We start from the raw sequence: 23,621 nt of genomic DNA on the forward strand, positions 1-23,621 counted from the left end.
TCTGCCTCTACCACCCTTTCAGGCAGTGAGTTCCAGACAACCGCCATCCTCTGGGTTAAAAAAGTTCTTCTCAAATCCCCTCTAAACCTCCTACCACTAACTTTAAATCTATGCCCCCTAGTTATTTACCTCTCTGCTAAGGTACATAGGTCATTCTTATCCATTTTATCTATACCCCATATAATTTTATACACCTCAATTAGGTCTCCCTTTAGCCTCCTCTATTCCAAAGAAAACAAACTCAGCCTATCCAATCTTTCCTCATAGCTAAAATTCTCCAGTCCTGGCAACATCCTTGTAAATCTCCTCCATACCGTCTCTGGTAAAATCACATCTTTCCTGTAATGCTCTAGCAGTTCTCTAGCTGTGACCTTACTAGCGTTTTATACAGTTCAAGCATAACCTCCCTGCTCTTATATTCTATGCCTCAGCTAATAAAGGAGAGTACAAAAGCGAGGAAGTTATGCTAAACCTCTATAAAACACTAGTTTGGCCCTATTATGTTCAATGCTGGGCATCACACTTTAGGAAGGACGTGAAGGCTTTGGAGAAGGTACAGAAGAGATTTACTAGAATGGTTCCAAGGATGAGGAATTACAGTTACATGGATAGAGGAGAAGCTGTGGTTGTTCTCCTTAGAGCAGAAGAGGCTAAGAGGAGATTGAATAGAGGTGTTCAAAATCTTGAAGGGTTTAGATAGAGTAAATAAAGAGAAACTGTTTCCAATGGCTGAAGGATCGATAACCAGAGGGTACAGATTTAAGATAATTGGCAAAGTTACTAGAAATGACATGAGAAAAAACTTTTTTACGCAACAAGTGGTTAGGATTTGGAAAACGCTGCCTGATTGGGTGATGGAAACAGATTCATCTTAGCTTTCAAAAGTGAATTGGATAAATACTTGAAGGAGAGAAAATTGCAGGGATATGTAGAAAGCGGAGGAATGGATTGCTCTTTGACAGAGCCGGCACAGACTCAATGAGACAAATGGCCTCCTTCTGTGCTGTACTATTCTATGATACTGACTCAAAGGTTCAGCTTTATTCCAGGAATGGACACCATACAAGCATACATCATTCAGCTTCAGCTCGAGCAATTTTTTTTTTAAAGCTAACAGAATTTAATGTAAAATATGATATGAATTTCCTCGTACAAGAAATTAAATTCAATAAAACCCATTTCAAGGCTCAAAAAACCTAATTAATTTGTCTTTGTTAGCATCAATAATATCTGGAGACATCACAAAGTCTTGAGGTTCTACAATGCTTGCTAAAATAATACACTGATAATATTACTTATCCATTGAATATTAAGACAGCTCAGAGAAGGTCCAAAAAATGTGCAAAGAGGTATTGTTCAGATTACAGTCACTCTAGCAGTGCTGTGCTTTCTGGGAATATGTCTTATTCATCTCATTCAACACAACTAGAATACAAGATCTAAATAATTTAAATTGGTTAAAGCGGTGAGGAAAGATTAGAGAAATTCAAGCTCTACTGTCTAGAGAGGAGGTTAAGACAGAGACGTACCAAGGAACATACAATAGTAAATTGTACATATGCAAGGGAAACCCAGATGGTTACCTCAGGTTGAGCTAGAAAAGTAGGATCAGAAAGCATAAATCGAAAAAGGAATTTCAAAATAGATATCGGGTATTGGGAAGAATTTCTTTATCTAGAAACTATTAAATGTTTAGAATAATCTGACAGGCAGCAAAGTTGAAACAAAAACATTAGAATCATTCAAAATTTACAGATACGGTAGCATAGCGGTTATGTTACTGGATGAGAAATCCAGAGGCCTGGGACTAATAATCGGAGACATGAGTTCAAATCCCACCACGGCAGCTGAGGAATCTAATTTCAGTTAATTAAAAAAACATCTGAAATTAAAAAGCTAGTATCAGTAATGGTGACCATGAAACTACCGGATTGTCGTAAAAACCGATCTGGTTCACTTCTTCTTCTTCTCCTTTAGTATGGTACAGGTACAGCGTTGAGAATCCGGAGTTCCGGAATCCGTACTGTTCCGGAATCTGGACACCAGGACGATCCGTGGCGGGGTCATCCGGAACCTGGAAAATGTTCTGGAATCCAGACCCCGACCTCTCCCCTGCCTCGGACCCCTGCCGACCTCTCCCCTGCCTCGGGCCGCAGCTGACCTCTAACCTGCGTCGGACCGCTGTCTACCTCTAACCTGCGTCGGGCCGCAGTCTACCTCTTCCCTGCCTCGGGCCCCCGCCGACCTATCCCCTGCCTCGGACCCCCGCCGACCTATCCCCTGCCTCGGGCCCCCGCCGACCTCTCCCCTGCCTCGGACCCCCACCGACCTCTCCACTGCCTCGGGCCCCCGCCAACCTCTCCCCTGCCTCGGGCCCCCCGCCAACCTCTCCCCTGCCTCGGGCCACCACCGACCTCTCCCTGGCCTTTCTGCCGCCGACCTCTCCCCTCCCTTGGGTCCCCGCTGACCTCTCCCCTGCCTTGAGCCGCAGTCTACCTCTAACCTGCCTCGGGCCGCCGCTGACCTCGCCCCAACCTCAGGCAGCTGCCGAACTCTCTTCCGCTGACCTCTAACCTGCCTCGGGCCGCCGCCGACATTTCCCCCGCCGCTGACCTCTCCCCCGCCGACCTCTTACTTGACTCAGGCCACCACCAACCTCTCCCCTGCTGGTGTCTTACCTGACTTGGGCTGCCACCAAACTCGCCCCCGCCTTGGGCCGCAGCCGATCTCACCCCCACCTTGGGCCGCCGCCGACTTCACCTCCGCATCGGGCCAACTCCCCGCCCCCAATCGGCCGCCCGACCCCCCGCACCCCCCACCCCGCCCCCTCCCTACCTACCTACTTTGCCCAGGCGTTTCCGGACTCGGACGTCATAAAGACGTTCCGAAATCCAGAAATGCACAGAATCCGGAGCAGCCTCGGTCACGAGGCTTCTGGATTCTCGACGCTGTATCTGTAGCAAATCAAATGTCAATATCTAAGATGGATATCCAGGTCAAAGTCTCTGGTGTAACAGCGTGGATATCTTGTAAGCTGCCTTCAAAGTTCCTCTGAGGGCAGTGCTCACTGATGTCCTTTAGGGAAGGAAATCTGCCAACCTTACCCAGTCTGACAGATATGGGACTCCAGCCCCGCAGCAATGTAGTTGATTCTTAACTGCACTCTGAAATGGCGGCTCACCACCACTTTCTCAAAGGCAATTAGGGGTGTACAATAACTGCTGGCCTTACCAGCGACACTCACGAAATAATTTCAAAAATGCAAATGCGACAACAACAATTTGTATTTCTATAGCGCCTTTAACACAGTGAAACATCCCAAGGTGCTTCACAGGAGTATTATGAGATTAAAATAAAAACAGCGACACCGAGCCACATAAGGAGAAATTAGGGCAGGTGAAAGAGATAGGTTTTAAGGAGCGTCTTGAAGGAGGAAACATAGAAATATAGAAAGTAGGTGCAGCAGTAGGCCATTCGGCCCTTCGAGCCTGCACCACCATTCAATATGATCATGGTTGATCATGCAACTTCAGTACAGGGAGAAGGCAAAAAAGAAGTAGAAAGAAATCGAAAGGTGACATCACAGCCAAGGGGGTAAATGATTGGCTGGTGATTGGTAAGTAATTTTTCCATTTCTTTCTTTATCAGTAAGGAACATTTAACATTGTTGTTACCCAATTAAGTTAATCTAAGGGTGAAGTCATGGCAGTACAGCTCGGACACGTGTTATGCTCCTCATGTACTATGTGGGAACTCAGGGACGCTTCCGGTGTCCCTGACGACTACGTATGCGGGAAGTGTATCCGCCTATTGATCCTGACAGACTGCATTGCAGCACTGGAGCTGCGGGTGGATGAACTCTGGAGCATCCACGATGCTGAGAATGATGTGAATAGCACGTTTAGCGAGTTGGTCACACTGCAGATAAAGGGTACAGAGCCAGATAGGGAATGGGTGACCAACAGGAAGAGCAGTGCAAGGAAGGTAGTACAGAGGTCCCCTCCGGTCATCCCCCTGCAAAACAGATACACTGTTTTGGGTACTGTTGAGGGGGATGACTCATCAGGGGAAGGCAGCAGCAGCCAAGTTCATGGCACCGTGGGTGGCTCTGCTGCACAGGAGGGCAGGGAAAAGAGTGGGAGAGCAATAGTAATAGGGGATTCGATTGTGAGGGGAATAGACAGGCATTTCTGCGGCCGCAACCGAGACAACAGGATGGTATGTTGCCTCCCTGGTGCAAGGGTCAAGGATGTCTCGGAGCGGGTGCAGGACATTCTGAAAAGGGAGGGTGAACAGCCAGTTGTCGTGGTGCATATAGATAAAAAATGGGATGAGGTCCTATGAGACGAATTTAAGGAGCTAGGAGCTAAATTAAAAAGTAGGACCTCAAAATTAGTAATCTCAGGATTGCTATCAGTGCCACGTGCTAGTCAGAGTAGGAATCGCAGGATAGCTCAGATGAATATGTGGCTTGAGGAGTGGTGCAGAAGGGAGGGATTCAAATTCCTGGGGCATTGGAACCGATTCTGGGGGAGGTGGGACCAGTACAAACCAGACGGTCTGCACCTGGGCAGGACCGGAACCAATGTCCGAGGAGGAGTGTTTGCTAGTGCTGTTGGGGAGGAGTTAAACTAATATGGCAGGGGGATGGGAACCTATGCAGGGTGGCAGTGGGAAATAAAAGGGAGACAGAGGCAAAAGATAGAAAGGAGAAGAGTAAAAGTGGAGGGCAGAGAAACCCAAGGCAAAAAACAAAAAGGGCCACATTGCAGCAAAATTCTAAAGGGGCAAAGTGTGTTAAAAAGACAAGCTTGAAGGCTCTGTGCCTCAATGCGAGGAGTATTCGGAATAAGGTGGACGAATTAACTGCGCAGATAGCAGTTAATGGATATGATGTAATTGGCATCACAGAGACATGACTCCGGGTGACCAAGGCTGGGAACTCAATATCCAGGGGTATTCAACATTTAGGAAAGATAGACAGAAAGGAAAAGGAGGCGGGGTTCCGTTGCTGGTTAAAGAGGAAATTAATGCAATAGTAAGGAAGGACATTGGCATGGATGATGTGGAATCGGTATGGGTGGAGCTACGGAATACCAAAGGGCAGAAAACGCTGGTGGAAGTTGTGTACAGACCACCAAACAGTAGTAGTGAGGTTGGGGGCAGCATCAAACAAGAAATAACGGATGTGTGCAATAAAGGTACAGCAGTTATCATGGTCGACTTTAATTTACATATAGATTGGGCTAATCAAACTGGTAGCAATGCGGTGGAGGAGGATTTCCTGGAGTGTATTAGGGATGGTTTTCTTGACCAATATGTCGAGGAACCAACCAGAGAGCTGGCCATCCTCGACTGGGTAATGTGTAAAGAGATGGGACTAATTAGCAATCTTGTTGTGTGAGGCCCGTTGGGGAAGAGTGACCATAATATGGTAGAATTCTTTATTAAGATGGAGAGTGACACAGTTAATTCAGAAACTAGGGTCCTGAACTTAAGGAAAGCTAACTCCGACGGCATGAGGCGTGAATTGGCTAAAATAGACTGGCAAATGATACTTAAAGGGTTGATGGTGGCTAGGCAATGGCAAACATTTATAGATCACATGGATGAACTTCAACAAGTGTACATCCCTGTCTGGAGTAAAAACAAAACAGGGAAGGTGGCTCAACCGTGGCTAACAAGGGAAATTAAGGATAGTGTTAGATCCAAGGAAGAGGCATATAAATTGGCCAGAAAAAGCAGCAAACCTGAGGACTGGGAGAAATTTAGAATTCAGCAGAGGAGGACCAAGGGTTTAATTAGGAGGGGGAAAATAGAGTACGAGAGGAAGCTTTCCGGGAACATAAAAACCGACTGCAAAAGCTTCTAAAGATATGTGAAGAGAAAAAGATAAGTGAAGACAAAGGTAGGTCCCTTGCAGTCGGACTCAGGTAAAATTATAATGGGAAACAAAGAATGGCAGACCAATTGAACAAATACTTTGGTTCTGTCTTCACGAAGGAAGACACAAATAACCTTCCGGAGGTACTAGGGGACCGAGGGTCTAGTGAGAAGGAGGAACTGAAGGATATCCTTATTAGGCGGGAAATTGTGTTGGGGAAATTGATGGGATTGAAGGCTGATAAATCCCCGGGGCCTGATTGTCTGCATCCCAGAGTACTTAGGGTAGTGGCCCTAGAAATAGTGGATGCATTGGTAATCATTTTCCAACAGTCTATCGACTCTGGAGCAGTTCCTATGGACTGGAGGGTAGCTAATGTAACACCACTTTTTAAAAAAGGAGGGAGAGAGAAAACAGGTAATTATAGACCGGTTAGCCTGACATCAGTAGTGGGGAAAATGTTGGAATCAATTATTAAGCATGAAATTGCAGCACATTGGCCCAGGACAGGATTGGTCCAAGTCAGCATGGATTTATGAAAGGGAAATCATGCTTGACAAATCTTCTGGAATTTTTTGAGGATGTAACTAGTAGAGTGGACAAGGGAGAACCAGTGGATGTGGTGTATTTGTACTTTCAAAAGGCCTTTGACAAGGTCCCACATAAGAGATTGGTGTGCAAAATCAAAGCACATGGTATTGGGGGTAATGTACTGGGGTGGATAGAGAATTGGTTGGCAGACAGGAATCAGAGAGTCGGGATAAACGGGTCCTTTTCGGAATGGGAGGCAGTGACTAGTGGAGTGCCACAGGGATCAGTGCTGGGACCCCAGCTCGTTACAATATATATTAATGAGTGTAATATCTCCAAGTTTGCAGATGAAACTAAACTGGTTGGCGGTGTGAGCTGTGAGGAGGATGCTAAGAGGCTGCAGGGTAATTTGGACAGGTTAGGTGAGTGGGCAAATGCATGGCAGATGCAGTATAATGTGGATAAATGTGAGGTTATCCACTTTGGTGGCAAAAACACGAAGGCAGAATATTATCTGAATGGCGGCAGATTAGGAAAAGAGGAGGTGCAACAAGACCTGGGTGTCGTAGTTCATTAGTCATTGAAAGTTGGCATGCAGGTGCAGCAGGCAGTGAAGAAGGCAAATGGCACGTTGGCCTTCATAGCTAGGGAATTTGAGTATAGGAGCAGGGAGGTCTTACTGTAGTTGTACAGGGCCTTGGTGAGGCCTCACCTGGAATATTGTGTTCAGTTTTGCTCTCCGAATCTGAGGAAGGACGTTCTTGCTATTGAGGGAGTGCAGCGAAGGTTCACCAGACTGATTCCAGGGATGGCTGGACTGACATATGAGGAGAGACTGGATCAACTGGGCCTTTATACACTGGAGTTTAGAAGGATGAGAGTGGATCTCATAGAAACGTATAAGATTCTGACAGGACGGGACAGGTTAGATGCGGGAAGAATGTTCCCAATGTTGGGGAAGTGCAGAACCAAGGGACACAGTCTTAGGATAAGGGGTAGGCCATTTAGGACTGAGATGAGGAGAAACTTCTTCACGCAGAGATTTGTTAACCTGTGGAATTCCCTGCCAGTTCATTGGATATATTCAAGAGGGAGTTATATATGGCCCTTATGGCTAAAGGGATCAAGTGGTATGGAGAGAAAGCAGGAAAGGGGTACTGAGGTGAATGATCAGCCATGATCTTATTGAATGGCGGTGCAGGCCCGAAGGGCCGAATGGCCTACTCCTGCACCTATTTTCTATGTTTCTACTGCATTTCTGCTTTCTCTCCATACCCCTTGATCCCTTTAGCCATAAGGAACACATTTTGAATGTGGCCCTTTTGAATACATCGAACGAACTGGCCTCAACAACTTTCTGTGGTCGAGAATTCCACAGGTTCACATTTCTCTGAGTGAAGAAGTTCTCTGAGTGAAGATGCTCCATCCTAATAAAGAATTCTACCATATTATGGTCACTCTTCCCCAAAGAGCCCCGTACAACCAGATTGCTAATTAATCCTCTCTCGTTACACATCACCCAGTCTAGGATGGCCTGCTCTCGAGTTGGTTCCTCGACATATTGGTCTAGTAAACCATCCCTTATACACTCCAGGAAATCCTCCTCCACCGCATTGCTACCAGTTTGGTTCGATCAATCAATATGCAGATTAAAGTCACCCATAATAACTGATGTACCCTTATTGCACGCATCCCTAATTTCCTGTTTGATGCCATCCCCAACCTTCCTACTACTGTTTGGTGGTCTGTACACAACTCCCACTAATGTTTTCTGCCCTTTGGTGTTTCGCAGCGCTACCCATATAGATTCCACATCATCCATGCAAATGTCCTTCCTTACTATTGTGTTACTCTCCTCTTTAACCAGTAACGCTACCGCCACCTCCTTTTCCTGCCTGCCAGTCCTTCCTGAATATTGAATACCCCTGGATGTTGAGTTCCCAGCCTTGGTTAGCATCGAGCCATGTCTCCGTAATCCCAATTACATCTTTTTTTTTTAAAACACTCCTTGTCCTTTTAGAATTATGTTGTAATGTGGCTCTTTTTGATTTTTGCCCTTGATTTCTCTGCCATCCACTCTTGCTTTTCTCCTTCTTACTTTTTGCTTCTGCCCCCTTTTTACTTCCCTCCATCTCCCTGCATAAATTCCCATCCCCCTGCGTTTTTAGTTTAAACCCTCCCCAATAGCACTAGCAAACACTCCGCCTAGGATACCGGATCTGGTCCTGCCAGGTGGAGACCGTCCAGGTTGTATTGGTTCCACCTCCCCCAGAACCAGTTCCAATGTCCCAAGAATTTGAATCCCTCCCCCTTGCACCATTCCTCAAGCCACGTATTTGGCTGAGCTATCCTGCTATTCCTACTCTGACTAGCACGTGGCACTGGTAGCAATCCTGAGATTACTACCTTTGAGGTCCTACTTTTTAATTTAACTCCTAGCTCCCTGAATTCAGCTTGTAAGACCTCATCCCGTTTTTTTACACATATCATTGGTACCTACATGTACCACGACAACTGGCTGTTCACCCTCCCTCTCCAGAATGAGCTGCAGCAACTCCGAGACATCCTTGACCCTTGCACCAGGGAGGCAACATACCATCCTGGTGTCTCGTTTGCGGCTGCAGAAACGCCTATCTATTCCCCTTGCAATAGAATCCCCTATCATTATAGCTATCCCACTCTTTTTCCTGCCCTCTTGTGCAGCAGAGCCACCCCTGGTGTCATGAACTTGCTGCTGCTTGCCTTCCCCTGATGAGTCATCTCCCCCAACAGTACCCAAGGAAAGAGAAGTAGAGAATCAGACAGGTTTAGGCAAGAAATTCCAGAGCTCAGGACTTAGGTAACAGAAGGCACAGCCACCAATGGTTGAGCGATTAGAATCAGGGATATTCAAAAGGGCAGAATTAATAGAGCGTAGCCATCTCGGCAGGGCGGGGGGGGGGGGGGGCAGGGTTGGTGGCTGGGAGCGGTTGTGGGGTTGGATGAGATTACAGAGATAGGGAGGGGCGAGACCATGGAGGGATTTGAAAATAAGGATGAGAATTTTGAAATTGAGGCGGTGCTTAACTGGGAGTCAATGTAGGTCAGCGAGCACAGGGGTGATGGGTGTGCGGGACGGTGCGAGTTAGAACATGGGCAGCCGAGTTTTGGATCACCTCTAGTTTACGTAGGGTAGAATGTGGGAGGCCAGCCAGGAGTGCTTTGGAATAGTCAAGTTTAGAGGTAACAAAGGCATGGATGAGGGCTTCAGCAGCAGGTGAGCTGAGGCAAGGGTGGAGACGAGCGATGTTACAGAGGTGGAAATAGACGGACTTAGTTATGCTGCGGATATGTCATTGAAAGCTCATTTCAGGGTCAAATATGACAACATAGGTTGCGAACAGTCTGGTTCAGCCTCAAACAGAAGTTGGGGAGAGGGATTGAGTCAGTGGCTAGGGAACAGAGTTTGTGGCAGGGACCAAAGACAATAGCTTCAGTATTCCCAATATTCAATTGGAGAACATTTCTGCTCATCCAGAACTGGATGTCGGAGAAGCAGTCAGATAATTTGGAGTGGTCAGGAGCAGTGGTAGTGAGGTAGAGCTGGGTACCATCAGAGTACATGTGGAAACTGATGCTTTATTTTCAGATGATGTCATCAAGGGGCAACATATAGATACGAAATAGGAGGGGGCCAAGGATAGGTCCTTGGGGTACACCAGAGGTAACGATGCAGGGACGGGAAGAGAAGCCGTTGCAGGTGATTTTCTGACTACGATTAGACAAGAATGGAGCCATGCGACTGCAGTCCCACCCAGCTGGATGACGGTGGCGAGGCTTTGAAGAAGGATGGAGTGGTCAACTGTGTCAAAGGCTGCAGACAATTCAAGAAGGATGAGGAGGAATAGTTTGCCTTTGTCACAGTCACAAAGGATGTCATTGATGATTTTGATGAGAGGCGTTTCGGTACTGTGGCAGGGGTGGAAACCAGATTGAAATGCAGCCAATTAGTGTACTGGTGACAAGCTTTGATGGCATCAATGGCTATTTGTCATCTTTCCTTTTGTTATGATCTTTTCTTAATTCCAGTTTCCTTTAATTGATTATAATGGGACAATGTGGGCTGTGTGTCATTGTTATTAATGATAGTTATTTTCCCAAGAACTATGATTTCAGGGCTGTCATCCCTGTGGCTTACATACTACTGAGTACATTATGATAGCCAGGAAAAAGTTCAACTATATCTTTGTTATTTACAAAGAAAAGTGCTGCAACTACAAGTATTTAAATGCATTTTGTTAAATTAAACAACAAATATAAACAGCTCAAATTATTTCAGCATTCCATCTTTACAAAATTTATATATTTAATTTTCCACAAACTTTAGAACCTGCGTTACGACAGAATGTTAGGACAGATCTTATCCAAACTGGAGTATCCAGGCTGGTCCAAACTTTTGAATATAGAACATTGCCAATTTATTATAATGAAGGTTTTAATAGGAACATGAATTAATATCCTATGAATGAGGAAACAATTTATTGTCAATGGGCCCGATAATAACTCAGAGGCAGGTTCTGAGCTGGGGGGCATAGCGGGCACCAAACCTGAAAGAAGTTACAGTGAGTCAATGTCTGATTACAAGAAGACTACCTAATGAGAATTTTACTTGCGGGTTTTGCGTCTCCAATGCGTGTCAGCAGGCATGGTACGGACCCAAGTGACGCGGTCTCAACGCGACCATTTAAAGGGCCAATTCAACGCTGGCATTTGGAGGAGTTAGATGTTTGTGCAAAGAAATGGCGAAATTTAAAGATGGACTCATTGTCATTGTACCGCTCTTGGGCTTCATTGGTGAGGTTCCTCACAGGTGTTATCAGCTAAGTTTGAAGGGGGTATCTTTTGTCTCCTAACAGCCACCACTCAATTCTTCTTGCAGGTATGGAGAGGTCGGGGATCTTGGACTGCCGCAGGATGAAAGAATTCTGGCAACTCCCAGGGAATCTGGGACACACCTGCATGAACCTCTTCATGTAGTTGCACACCAGCTGCACAATGATGGAATTAAATCCCTTGCAGTTGACGAATACGTCTAGTTGATCTGGATTGCTAAGTGCATGCAATCAATGGTACACAGCCAGAGATGCAAATCCAAGTGCCCACTCATTCTGGCTGTTGTTGTCATAGGGGAAGTTAACATAAGTCGACGCCCTAGCAAACAACTGTCCACCACCTGGCTTGTGTGTTTATGTGGAGCCGAGTGGGAAACCCTCTATGGCTCCACTGCTACCCTGGAAGGAGTCAGAAGCGAAGAAATTGAGGGCAGTGGTGACTTCCACGGCGATTGGCAATGCATTCCACTGCTGCCTTTATGTTTGGCAGACTCCTTGATTGCCATCTACTCTTGGATGAGCCACAATCGCCTTCAATTAAACATAAGGAAGACCGAAGCCATCATCTACAGCCTCCTTTACAAACTTCAGATCCCTGCCACCCTCTCTAGCTACTGTCTCAGGCTGAACCAGACTGTTTGCAACCTCAGCATCCTATCTGACCCTGAGCTGAACTTCTAACCCCATATCTGTTCCATCACAAAGACTTTTATCTCTGTTACATCACCTACCTATACTCTTATCTCTGCCCTTTTGCCATTGAAAGTTTCATCCATGCCTTTGTCACCTCCAAACTTGTCTATTCCAATTCTCTCCTGGTTGGCCTCCCATCCTCCACCCTCTAAACTTTTGTTTGCACATTTGGATCAGAAAACAGATACAGGTATTTGAGTTCTGCTCCCTTCTCATAATGCACTATATTCCTTCTCTTTTTTTGCTCCAGATTACCAACTGGGGATTTTGTGATCCCAGAAATATAACAGCATTTCAACAATATGGAATCCCAAGAGATTTATTACAACAGCCCCTAATCCTCTCCGGTGCTTCTCCCAAGGCACAGCCAGTTTTTCTAGTCAGTAGCTGAACCATACAGTCAGGAATGTTGCAGGATAGATCTCTGATCTATGCTGAAGTAAGTGATCTTGGGTGGGGAGGAGGGGCCATACAGTTGACCTCATCACCTATGGAAAAGGAAAGTTGTCAAGGTTCACACTCCTACAAAAGCAAAATACTGCAGATACTGGAAATCTGAAATAAAAATAAAAACTGCTGCAAATACTCAGCAGGTCAGGCAACTTCTGTGGAGAGAGAAACAGAATTATTGGCCCTGAAATTCCGGCCTTCCCGGGTCTGTACGGAGTGTGCATGGACCCGGGAAGACATTGCAAAAGTCGGTTTTCAGCGCACAATGTGCATGCAACGAAAACCTTATCTTTTCCAATCTGTCAATTTCTGGCTTGACAGGTCGCACGCATCTCGGCAGCAAGGACATTCCCACAGCAGAGATTGCACATTTGCCCATCTTTTTTTTTAAACATTTCTATCAACTTTAATTTCTATAATGTATTTGTGAGGTGTTTTTAAAAATTTTTATGCAGTGTTTGAGGATCTTTCCCATTCGGATTTACGAAACTCCTATTACTAGATGAGAAAATACTTTACCGTGATTGGGTATCCAGCTCAAGTAACTCCTAAAGACATCCCAACGTGAATGTGCTCCGTTGCGCAAGAAGAGGAGGCCTCAAGTCCAGAATCTCTGGTGAGCGTTTGACCAAAAGGTAAGTGCGCATCTTTTCTCCTATTTTTAGTCGAATGCCCGCGGGAAGAAGAAATCGGGATTTCAGGGCCAATGTTTCAGGGCGATGACCTGTCCTCAGAACCATCACACACTTGATTGGTATCTATGACCCCTGCTAGGAATCTGCTTGTGTGGACAGTGGGTGTGGACAGTGGGTGTGGACAGTGGGTGAGGACAGTGGGTGAGGACAGTGGGTGTGGACAGTGGGTGTGGACAGTGGGTGAGGACAGTGGGTGAGGACAGTGGGTGAGGACAGTGGGTGAGGACAGTGGGTGAGGACAGTGGGTGAGGACAGTGGGTGTGGACAGTGGGTGTGGACAGTGGGTGAGGACAGAGGACAGTGGGTTTGGACAGTGGGTTTGGACAGTGGGTGAGGACAGTGGGTGAGGACAGTGGGTGAGGACAGTGGGTGAGGACAGTGGGTGTGGACAGTGGGTGTGGACAGTGGGTGTGGACAGTGGGTGTGGACAGTGGGTGTGGACAGTGGGTGTGGACAGTGGGTGAGGACAGTGGGTGAGGACAGTGGGTGAGGACAGTGGGTGTGGACAGTGGGTGAGGACAGAGGACAGTGGGTGTGGACAGTGGGTGAGGACAGTGGGTGAGGACAGTGAGTGAGGACAGAGGACAGTGGGTGTGGACAGTGGGTGAGGACAGTGGGTGAGGACAGTGGGTGAGCATGGTTGTGACATGCCCCCAAAGTTAAATAGCCTGCTTACATTCCACACCACGGCTCACACATAAATACTAATCACTTGAGCAAGGTGCTGGAAGATACCTGGCAAAGTATCACAACATGGAATCAACTTATTCAGGAGAGGAGGTTGAGAAAGCGATTGAGAAAATTGGTAAGGAAAAAAATAACCTCCCTAGTTGCCGAGTTAATGGTTGAAAATTCTAGTCCAAAGCTTCACCAAACTAACTGTAAGACTAAAATATTCTGTTTTATATAAATGAACAAGATTGAATGTGCCAGATTTTAGTGAAATCTGTATGTTACCAATAAGACTCTGCACAATGCAAGATATGAGGTAAGGGGAGAGGGGGTCAAACTCTACAGATATTGTCCATGCATACAATTTATCCACGAACTTTATTCACAGTAAGGCAACTATTTATTTTTAATGATAGTGCTTAAATTCTTCAGTAAGTTTCCACCATCTGCATCACAATCTATCAAATCAATACTGCAGATATGATGTTATGACTGCGGTCGGTCATCAGAGACACAGTTACACATGCATACACAGGCCAATTGAGTCTTTTGTGGCCTCAAAAAAATAAAATAACACTATGGCACTCAGACCAGGATCCTGCCCAGGGATTAGATACAAAGATTGTGGAAAATTAAGAGGGAATGAAAGCAGCTGTTGGAAAACATCATTAGAGTATGACAGCTGCTTCAGAAATTTGTTTCTGGCATCTTTAGAATATGATATCAAATTTACATTATCCTGCTGCACTTGAAGCAAATTAGTGGAAATTTCTGATGTGTTCTGAAACTCTAAGTATCTTGTATAATGCAAGCAGGGCATTAAATCCGTGGTTCGAGGGACCAAAATTGTGAAAGAAGAATATTAACCAAAATGCAATATTATAGAGCTTTGAGAAACTGAGAAAAAATACTTGATTTCTCTTAGTTTTTCTAAAAGTAAACAGTTGCATTGACGAGCAGTATCAAAGAAGAATATCAGGAGGCTGCAGGATGTTTAACAATTCAGTTGCTGATGTTTGCACAGGGATAAAGATCAAATCAAAATCAAACTTAGTTCAGTATCATATTTGTTTCTCTTTTCCCACTCCCCACAAACTATCAGCCACATTTCTACACATACTTTTCCTATTGAGATTATTCTTTATGCTCATTCATTTACCGAATGAAGCAACAGGAGACAGAGAGTAGGGATAATGAGCAGGTAATCTAATTGGTAGGATGTGATTAGTGGTGTCCCACAGGGATCTGTGTTGGGGCCTCAAATATTCACAGTATTTATTAATGACTTAGACGATGGCATAGAAAGTCATATATCCAAATTTGCCGATGACACAAAGATAGGCAGTATTGTGGGCAGCGTAGGTGGAAGCATAAAATAACAAAGGGCTATTGATAGATTAAGTGAATGGGCAAAACTGTAGCAAATGGATTTCAATGTAGGCAAATGTGAGGTCATCCACATTGGACCTAAAAAGGATAGAACTGGGTACTTTCTAAATGGTGAAAGGTTAAAAATAGTGGAGGTTCAAAGAGACTTGGTCCAGTTACATAGATCATTAAAATGCCATGAGCAGGTACAGAAAATAATCAAAAAGGCTAATGGAATGCTGGCCTTTATATCTAGAGGACTAGAATACAAGGGGATAAAAGTTATACTGCAGCGATACAGAACCCTGGCTAGACCACACCTGGAATAATGAGAGCCGTTCTGGGCACCACATCTTAGGAAGGATATATTGGTCTTGGGGGGAGCGCAGTGTAGGTTTACTAGATTGATCCCTGAACTTCAATGGTTAAGTTACAAGGAGAGATTACACAAATTAGGGTTGAATTCCTTAACATTAAGAAGGTTAAGGGACAATCTGATCAAAGTCATCAAGATATTGGGGCTAAAATTCCACCTCCCCGGGTCCGTACGGAATACATATGGACCCGGCGAGGCCTCGCAAAAGCCAGTTTCAGGCGTGCAATGCGCATGCGCCGAAAATCGGCTTTTCCAATCTGTCAAGATTTCTCTCGACAGATCTTCCGCATCCCCGCAGCCAGGACATTCGCATGGGCGAGATTGAGCTATTTGCCCATCTCTTGCCCAGTGAATGTCCTTAAAACTCTTGCGCCTGGTAAAAGCAGGTGCATAGCCTACTTTTACCAGTGTAAGAGTTTTAAAACACATAAAAATAAAATTTAAAAATACATTTTTACATTAAAAACCCTGTCCACTAAAGTACATTTATTTTAAACCCTATTAAAACACTTAAAAAAAAATCCAAAAAATATATTTTTTCCAAAACATTTAATTAATTTTAATTTCAGTTAATGTTAAATATGCGGTGTTTTTAAAAAATTTTTATGTTGTGTTTGGGTGTTTTTTTTCTCATTGATAGCAATGAGAACTCGGAGATATGGAGTTCCCATTACTATCAATGAGAATACTGTACTGTGATTGGTTGTCCAGTCACATGTGACTCCAGCTTCTATGTGCAAACCTCGAGGATGGGAGCGTGCTCGAATGCGCGGGAAGAGAAGGCCTCCCACCGCAATCTAAGGCGCCTCCGGGACCACTACGTACTTCCGCAAAAAATATTCAGGTCAGAGGCGTTGGTCCGAAGGAAGCCTCCGGCCTGAATTTCAAGCCCAGCTAGAACAGATAGGGTAGATAGAGAGGAATTATTTCTGCTGGTTGGGGATTCGAGGACTAGGGGGCATATTCTAAAAATTAGTGCCAGACCTTTCAGGAGTGAAATTAGGAAACACTTCTATACACAAAGTTTGGAACTCTCTTCTGCAAATGGCAATTGATGCTCGATCAATTGTTAACTTAAAATCTGACATTGATAGCTTTTTATAAACCAAAGGTATTGCGGGATATGGGCCAAAGGCGGATATATGGAGTTAGGTCGCACATCAGCCATGATCTCATTGAATGGTGGAACAGGCTCGAGGGGCTGAATGGCCTACTCTTGTTCTTATGTTGCTATAAGTACTGTTCTTCCCTTCAAAGAATTGCAGCTGCTGGTAGATTAACTCCTGAAAACTATTATGCAGTGGAAGTTGAGGATTTGTGGGGGGGCACAGGTAGGAAGATTCTCAAGGTGGCTGGGGGTGAGAAGAACAAAGACTGGTAATGTAGTGAAACAGAATGAGTGTGCATTGGGGTGGATTGCTAACAATCATTTAAGGAAGGGCTCAGTGGAAGAATGATTGCACAAGGGGTGAGAAATTTGGTTGGATAGCGCCCCTCATGCCGCAGGGCAAATTCAGTGTGCCAGTACCGGCGGCACTGAGGAGTATTGCTCGGGAGCATTGTGCCGGTGTTGATACAGAAGCAAAATTTGGTTTTGCTGCATCCGTAGTGACCCCGCTAGTGAAAGCTGGCGTGCAGAGCTGCCCGGGGTGCTTAGGGAAGGAATGACTGCATGAGGTAAATGTGAGTGATACTTCCTTTTATTTCTTTTGAGATTTAATTTTATCTGGGATGAGTAATGTATAGGGAAAGCTCTTTGTTCCGATTTTTGTTTTTGTTGGGAGACTCTCTTGAGTTGCTACAAAGCCGACTCTTTAGCACGGGATATTCAGTTGGGCAACCGGCCTAGCACCCCGAGAAGTATGGAATGCTTCCCTTACCACTCCACTCCACTCTCAGGGTGCAAAAATGGAATTTTGCTGCTCCCATCGCTAAAAGATTTCCAGCGCTATATTTAGCGGCCACCCGACATTAGCGCATTAGGAACCCTCCAACCAAATTTCTAGCCCAAGGGTGATGGGCATAATGACAATATGTTGCTGGTTTCTACCCAGGTTTAGCAGGAGCTCAAAATAACTGATGTCTGGAAACAATTGATAACCTGCACAGTTGAGGGAGGGGGGGGGGGGAAGGGCAGTTCCATTGTTGGTGTATGAGTATAATATTATACTCATTAATAATAATTGATTTAACATGCAACAAAAAAATTCAAAAAGCCATACTATAGAGCAGTTCTAATTTTTCACTGTCATACTAAGCAAGAAAATGGCATGCTTACATAATGGAACAGAAAAAACTACACCAGGGAAAAAGCAGTGTGTGAAGATTTCATATAAATGATATCAGTGGTTTAGTGTGCTAAGTGCATTCCTTCATATTGACTAAGTACTCCAGGATAAGTCCCTGCAAAGGATTAAAACTTAGTGTACTTTGTCTGCAAAAATATAGCTCTGTGTACATTCCTAAAACACAATAATTATTTCTGTACTAAAATAACTTTTCACCACTCACCTTGAAGTGGATGTCTTCCTAATCAGAGCTACCAGCCTAGAAATTCTGGCAGCACTCTTGCACTGCTGGAAGTTCAATGGAATGGAAGCTCCGCCCAAAGGCCACCTGGGCTCGCTTTAACTCCATGACAAATGATTTGAATGTTAGGGGTGGGCACCCATGCCAGTACCAGTGCTATTGAGGCACCTGCCCAGCGGATTTGGTGAGATTTTGGAGTTGCACCTTGCACTCTGTTGGGGGGGATGGCAAGGGACAGATTATACAACCCTAGAGGTTTATTGCATGGAAAGATCCCATTCGGCCCACTGTGCTTCTGCTGGTTCTAATTGATGAACCCCGTACACCTCCCTCTCCCCCTCATATTGAATCCCAAACAGAGGAAATAATCTTTCCCAAGTCACTATCAAAGCCATTCAATTTTTAAAAACCTGGATTGAATCTCACTTTTTGTTGCTTCAGTGGAAATAGTCCAAATATCTCAATTCTCTCCTTCTCTCCTCATGACTATAATTTCCCATCTCTGCCATCGTCTTGGTGAATCAACGCAGTACATTCTCTATGGCTTTCATGTCCTTTCTATAATGCGGTGCCCAACACTGTATACCCAAGTCCAAATCATTTATGTGTACAGAGAACAAAACTCAACCCCGTGTTCACCACTGGGATGCACAACTTCAAATCTTTCTCCAATCTGAGCAATGCCCATTTACCCTAAATCTTTGTGTTAATCAATTATGCTTTTACTTCTTCTAGACTTCTACAGGGTCTTACTATTTCATGTTGTATTATCTGATAGTTTTTAATCACATTCCCTTTTATACCTTCTAATCATCTTTTTCTACTTCCTACTGAAATTTCCATATTCCTCATAATTATCTTTGGTATTGTTATGCCATACTTTATCATATGCCTCTAAATGTAGATTCTCCCATTACTACCAGTCTGTTATTCTTGCAGTCTACCTGCCGCTCACCCCCTTAGATAGTCCCTTACTCCAAAGTGCTGCAATGTTCCTCTGAGTTGTTGTCACTGTTCACCTCATTCTTGTTCAGCACAAAGTTCCAGTAACTTAGGAATTTGCTACACCTGTGAATCCTCTCCCTCTGTTGTCCCTGTGGATAGTCATCCAATTCTCTCTATCGCTTGCTTCTGAACTGTCGAGCTTTGTCTCTTGGCTGACCATATTTTGGAGAGTATTATCTCAAAACCTTTTACCCTCTGATACAATGCAGTTTGGTCAACTGTTCACGAGAACAGAAATGCTCTGTTCCAGAAAATCAACTTTCAATACATGTGAAACCCCGGGATACCCTGAGGATCATGATGATTCAGATATCACACTTTGCGTACATCATGAGGGTTCTCTGCACTGCCATCCCTCAGTGTCGAACTGTCTAACTATAAAATGTCTACAGTGCAATCCTGATGCCCCACAGACACCAAACTAAACTTCACACAAATACATGTCTCCAGTTATGGGATGAATTAACTCCCAGGTGGGAAAGTGGCCGAGCGAGCTGCCGGTCTGGCAGTGGGAGGCCTATTGTGTTCCTAACACAGATGAGACTTCATACAGGGAAGTTAAAGTAACAGTGACCTCAGTCTTTATTAAGACACACCAGAGTGAGGAACAGGCCTTGGGGCCGGCTTATATACAGTGCTCCCAAGAGATGCTGGGATCCCTTGGGACTTCAAGGGATGCACTCCCTGGTGGCGGAACATGGGAGTGCATGCTTTACAGATACACAACAAGGCCCTTCCGATTTTAATGGCCCGGCCTCATTAACATGATTACCTTCCCATTCAAATCAGGCATCAACTAGGCGGCAAGCGGAGGAAAGTCAGACTGGGAGTCGAGCTAAGTGCAGGGATGAGGACTCTGGGGCAATCTGCAGGTTGAGGTAGGGAGGGTGGGGGAGGTCCAGGAGTCTGGGCAGGGAAGGCCTACACTTCCCTCCTTCTCCTCCTGGCCCCACAAAGGGCAGTTTTAAACTTCCTTTACAGGGCTTCTTTGTTGCTTTGATCAAGGTGTTGCTGTTGAGGTGACTGATGCGGGCACACTGCTTCCTTCTGGATAACATGCCGTCGGGGTCCAGTTGCTGTAATAGGACCCCAAGTTGCATAAATGTCTGAGGCTCAGGTGGTCGCCTAATGCACTAAAAAAATCTGGTAGGTAAAAATCACAGCTGAGTGGGTACTTCATTTTACCAACCCAGTTTCCACCGGACGGTGTAGAAATACATCTCCCCCACAACACCACCACCGCCCCCATGATTTCTGAATTGAGCAAAATGTCTTTCCTTAAATCTTGAACCTTTGCCTTTCACCAAAAATAACAAGTTAGATTTGGTTTTAAATTGGTGGGTGGTGGGAGCGGAGTCTCCAGTAATGAATTGTTGGGCAACAAGTACTAGAAGTAATGTTAGAAATTAAAAAGCCAAACTGAAGTAAAAGAGGAGAAAAACATTTTAACCTGGTGATAAAATAAATTGTGGAGTCGAAAGTCACACAGAAGCTGAGATGAGATGAAAGATTTATTCCCTAGGTAATGTATTCCATTTACACTGGGTAGGTGTGAAGTGGTTAGGAATACTCCATGTTAAATTCATGTTCATCAGCATTTAGCTGAATCACCTCAGTCTACAAAAATTCTGTCAAACCTCATTATAAACTTGTAAAGACTGACAAATAGCTCTTCTCAACAAGGATTCAACCTATCAAGCTTTTAGCTTCTCTCTGGACTTCAGTGAAGCTTTAACAAGGATGATAGAGAGCGTTACTTGCAAAAAAAGATGGTTATATAGAAATTTGACTCCATAAAATTAATATTACTGTACTATTCCAAAATCACACTTTCGATAGGAAATGTATTCAAAATAATACATTAAAATTTTATGATTAACATATTTGACAAACTATGACAATAAGTGATGTCATAATGAGGTAGATATGTTTCATGCTCCCCATTACAAAAAGACAAAAAACAGCTTTACATGTTGTAAAATTCTTTAATAATAATATCCTGGTTTCCCCCTCCACTGCTCCCCTCTCTCCTACTTATCCTTCCTCCTGTTCATTTTCCCTCACCGTGGAGGAAGGGTGATGGAAAAGCTGGTCATGGAAGATAACTGGGAGTTTGAAAATCTACTCAAGGGAACGGGGAGGTTTCCAGGTGTATCAAGATTTAACTTGCAGGGTTTGAGGGGGGTGTGGCTGGAGGTGGAAGCATTTCAAATTTTGTTTTGACTGTAAAGTTGCAATTTACTCAGAGTGGTGAGAATGGGAACTTGCTACCACATGGAGTTGTTGAGGCAAATATCATTGGTGCATTTAAGGGGAAGCTAGATAAGTAATTGATAAGAGGAGGAAGGAAGGAATAAAAGGATATGTTGATATGGTGAGATGAAGTAAGGTGAAAGGAACTCGTGTGGAGCATAAACACTAGGATAGATCTGTTGGGCCGAATGGCTTGTTTATGTGCTGTAAACATTCGCTGAAATAATTCTATGTAATTAGATGGGTTACGTGGTCTTAAGTAGTTCACCTCATTCAGGAAATGTTGGCAATTACTTGGCACCAGCTGAATGACTCGGGTGATAGCAGGCAGGGGTCTATTGGGCCATAAACTGAAGCTGGGCTGTGGGGAAGACTGTCTTTGGGCATGAAAATGGGGCATTTAACATTTTAAGTTGGTTTATTGACAATTATTTAGTTGCTATTTCATTCTTTGGGGACAGTTTTTCAGTTTGCAGGTGAAAAGGGAGATTTCATGGTGAGGTGTAAAAGAAGAATGAATAAGAGACTGTGTGAAGTTGCTCTCAATTTGGGTACAAAGCCACCAAGCAACCAGATCGTGCAATTATGGCTCGACAAGATTATATAGACAAAATTTATATTAAAGAAATTATAAGAAATTATAATGGGAAAAAGTTGACACAAAAAGTGTGACAAAACATATCAACAGGAAGTCAGTGGTGTGGACAAAATGCACGCAAGTGAGATTTTTGATATACGAGAGATATTTTGAATTAGATCATGTTGCATAGAACCTGGAACGTCAGGACCCTCATGGACAATCCCAACAGCAACAGGCCGGAACGTCGCACCGCCATAGTTGCCCGGGAACTCAGACATTTTGACATTGACATCGCCGCCCTAAGCGAAACCCAGTGGGCAGGGGAAGGCCAGCTGAAGGAACACGGTGGAGGTTACACCTTCTTCTGGAAAGGGAAACCAGAGGCAGAACGCCACCTTCATGGAGTCAGCTTTGCCGTCAAGAATGAGCTGGTCGACCGCCTCAAAGATTCCCTCTGTGGGGTTAACGAATGCCTCATGACTCTCTGTATCACCCTATCTCGGAACCAATGTGCCACAGTCAACAGTGCGTACGTCCCTACACTCGATGCAACGGATGAGGCTAAAGAGGATTTTTATTCCAACCTCGAGACATCCTTGTCCCGCATCCCCACAGGCAACAAATTGATCCACCTGGGCGATTTTAATGCCAGGGTTGGCAAAGACACAGCCCTCTGGGGAGGCGTGATTGGCAGAGAGAGGGTAGGGAAAGCCAACTCCAGTGGTACCCTACTCCTGACAAAATGTCTAGAACATTAACTCCTCATCACCAACACCCTGTTCCACCAGAGGGACAAATACAAGGCATCGTGGCAACACCCTTGCTCCAAATACTGGCACCTGCTCGACTATGTCATCGTCCGAGCCAGGGATTGCAAGGATGTGCGCATCACCCGCGCCATGACAGGAACTGACGACTGCTGAACGGACCACCGCCTAATCCAATCCATCATCAATATTAACATTGCTCCAAAGCAGAGGGGACAGCAGAAGCAGTTCCGCAAAAAAGTTAATGCCGGGGCACTTAGAGAACCAACCAGGAGAGCCCTCTACAGCCAGCGCCTCACAGCCAATCTGGTGTGCCCTGATGGCCCTAAGATGCTGAATCGCCATAGCGCTTGGTCTGCCCTTCAGGCCTCCATAACCAGTGCCTGTGAAGAGACACTGTCACTCAACCAGAAAATATCAGGACTGGTTTGATGAAAATGATCAGGAGATCGAAGAACTAATAGATCGCAAGCGCAAAGCATTTCTGAGCCTCAAGCAACAGCCCAACTCGGGAGCTGCAAAACAACATTACAGATGGCTCAAGGCTCAGGTCCAACAAAAAACTCGGGACCTAAAGAACAGGTGGCAGATGGAGAAAGCACAGGAGATACAACAACTGGTCGATAGCCACAATATGCGAGGATTCTTCGCTGCAGTCAAGGCCGCCTACGGTCCAAACTTCCAAGGCCCCACCCCACTCCTCGCCAAGAACGGGGAAACACTCATCAAGGACACCGAGGCTGTCAGGGCCCGATGGAAGGAGCACTTCGAAGATCTCCTCAATCGAGACTCTGCCTTTGACTCGAGTGTTTTCGATTCCATTCCGCAGCATGCGACCCGCCACCACCTCAGTGAAACTCCAACGTTGCACGAGGTAGGCAAAGCCATAAAACAACTTAATAACAAGGCTACGGGTGCGGATGGAATTCCTGCTGATCTGCTAAAGT

The 23,621-nt window shown here is 45.0% G+C and overlaps 1 protein-coding gene across 3 annotated transcripts in view; it reads right to left on the reverse strand.

Annotated features, from left to right (window-relative positions):
• LOC139275058 (protocadherin Fat 3-like) overlaps nucleotides 1-23,621 on the reverse strand; it is a 941,319-nt gene that overhangs the window by 42,385 nt on the left and 875,313 nt on the right. The gene's annotated exons all lie outside the window — the stretch shown is intronic.

This window comes from Pristiophorus japonicus, chromosome 10 (assembly GCF_044704955.1).
Source record: "Pristiophorus japonicus isolate sPriJap1 chromosome 10, sPriJap1.hap1, whole genome shotgun sequence".
Taxonomy (NCBI): Eukaryota; Metazoa; Chordata; class Chondrichthyes; family Pristiophoridae; genus Pristiophorus; species Pristiophorus japonicus.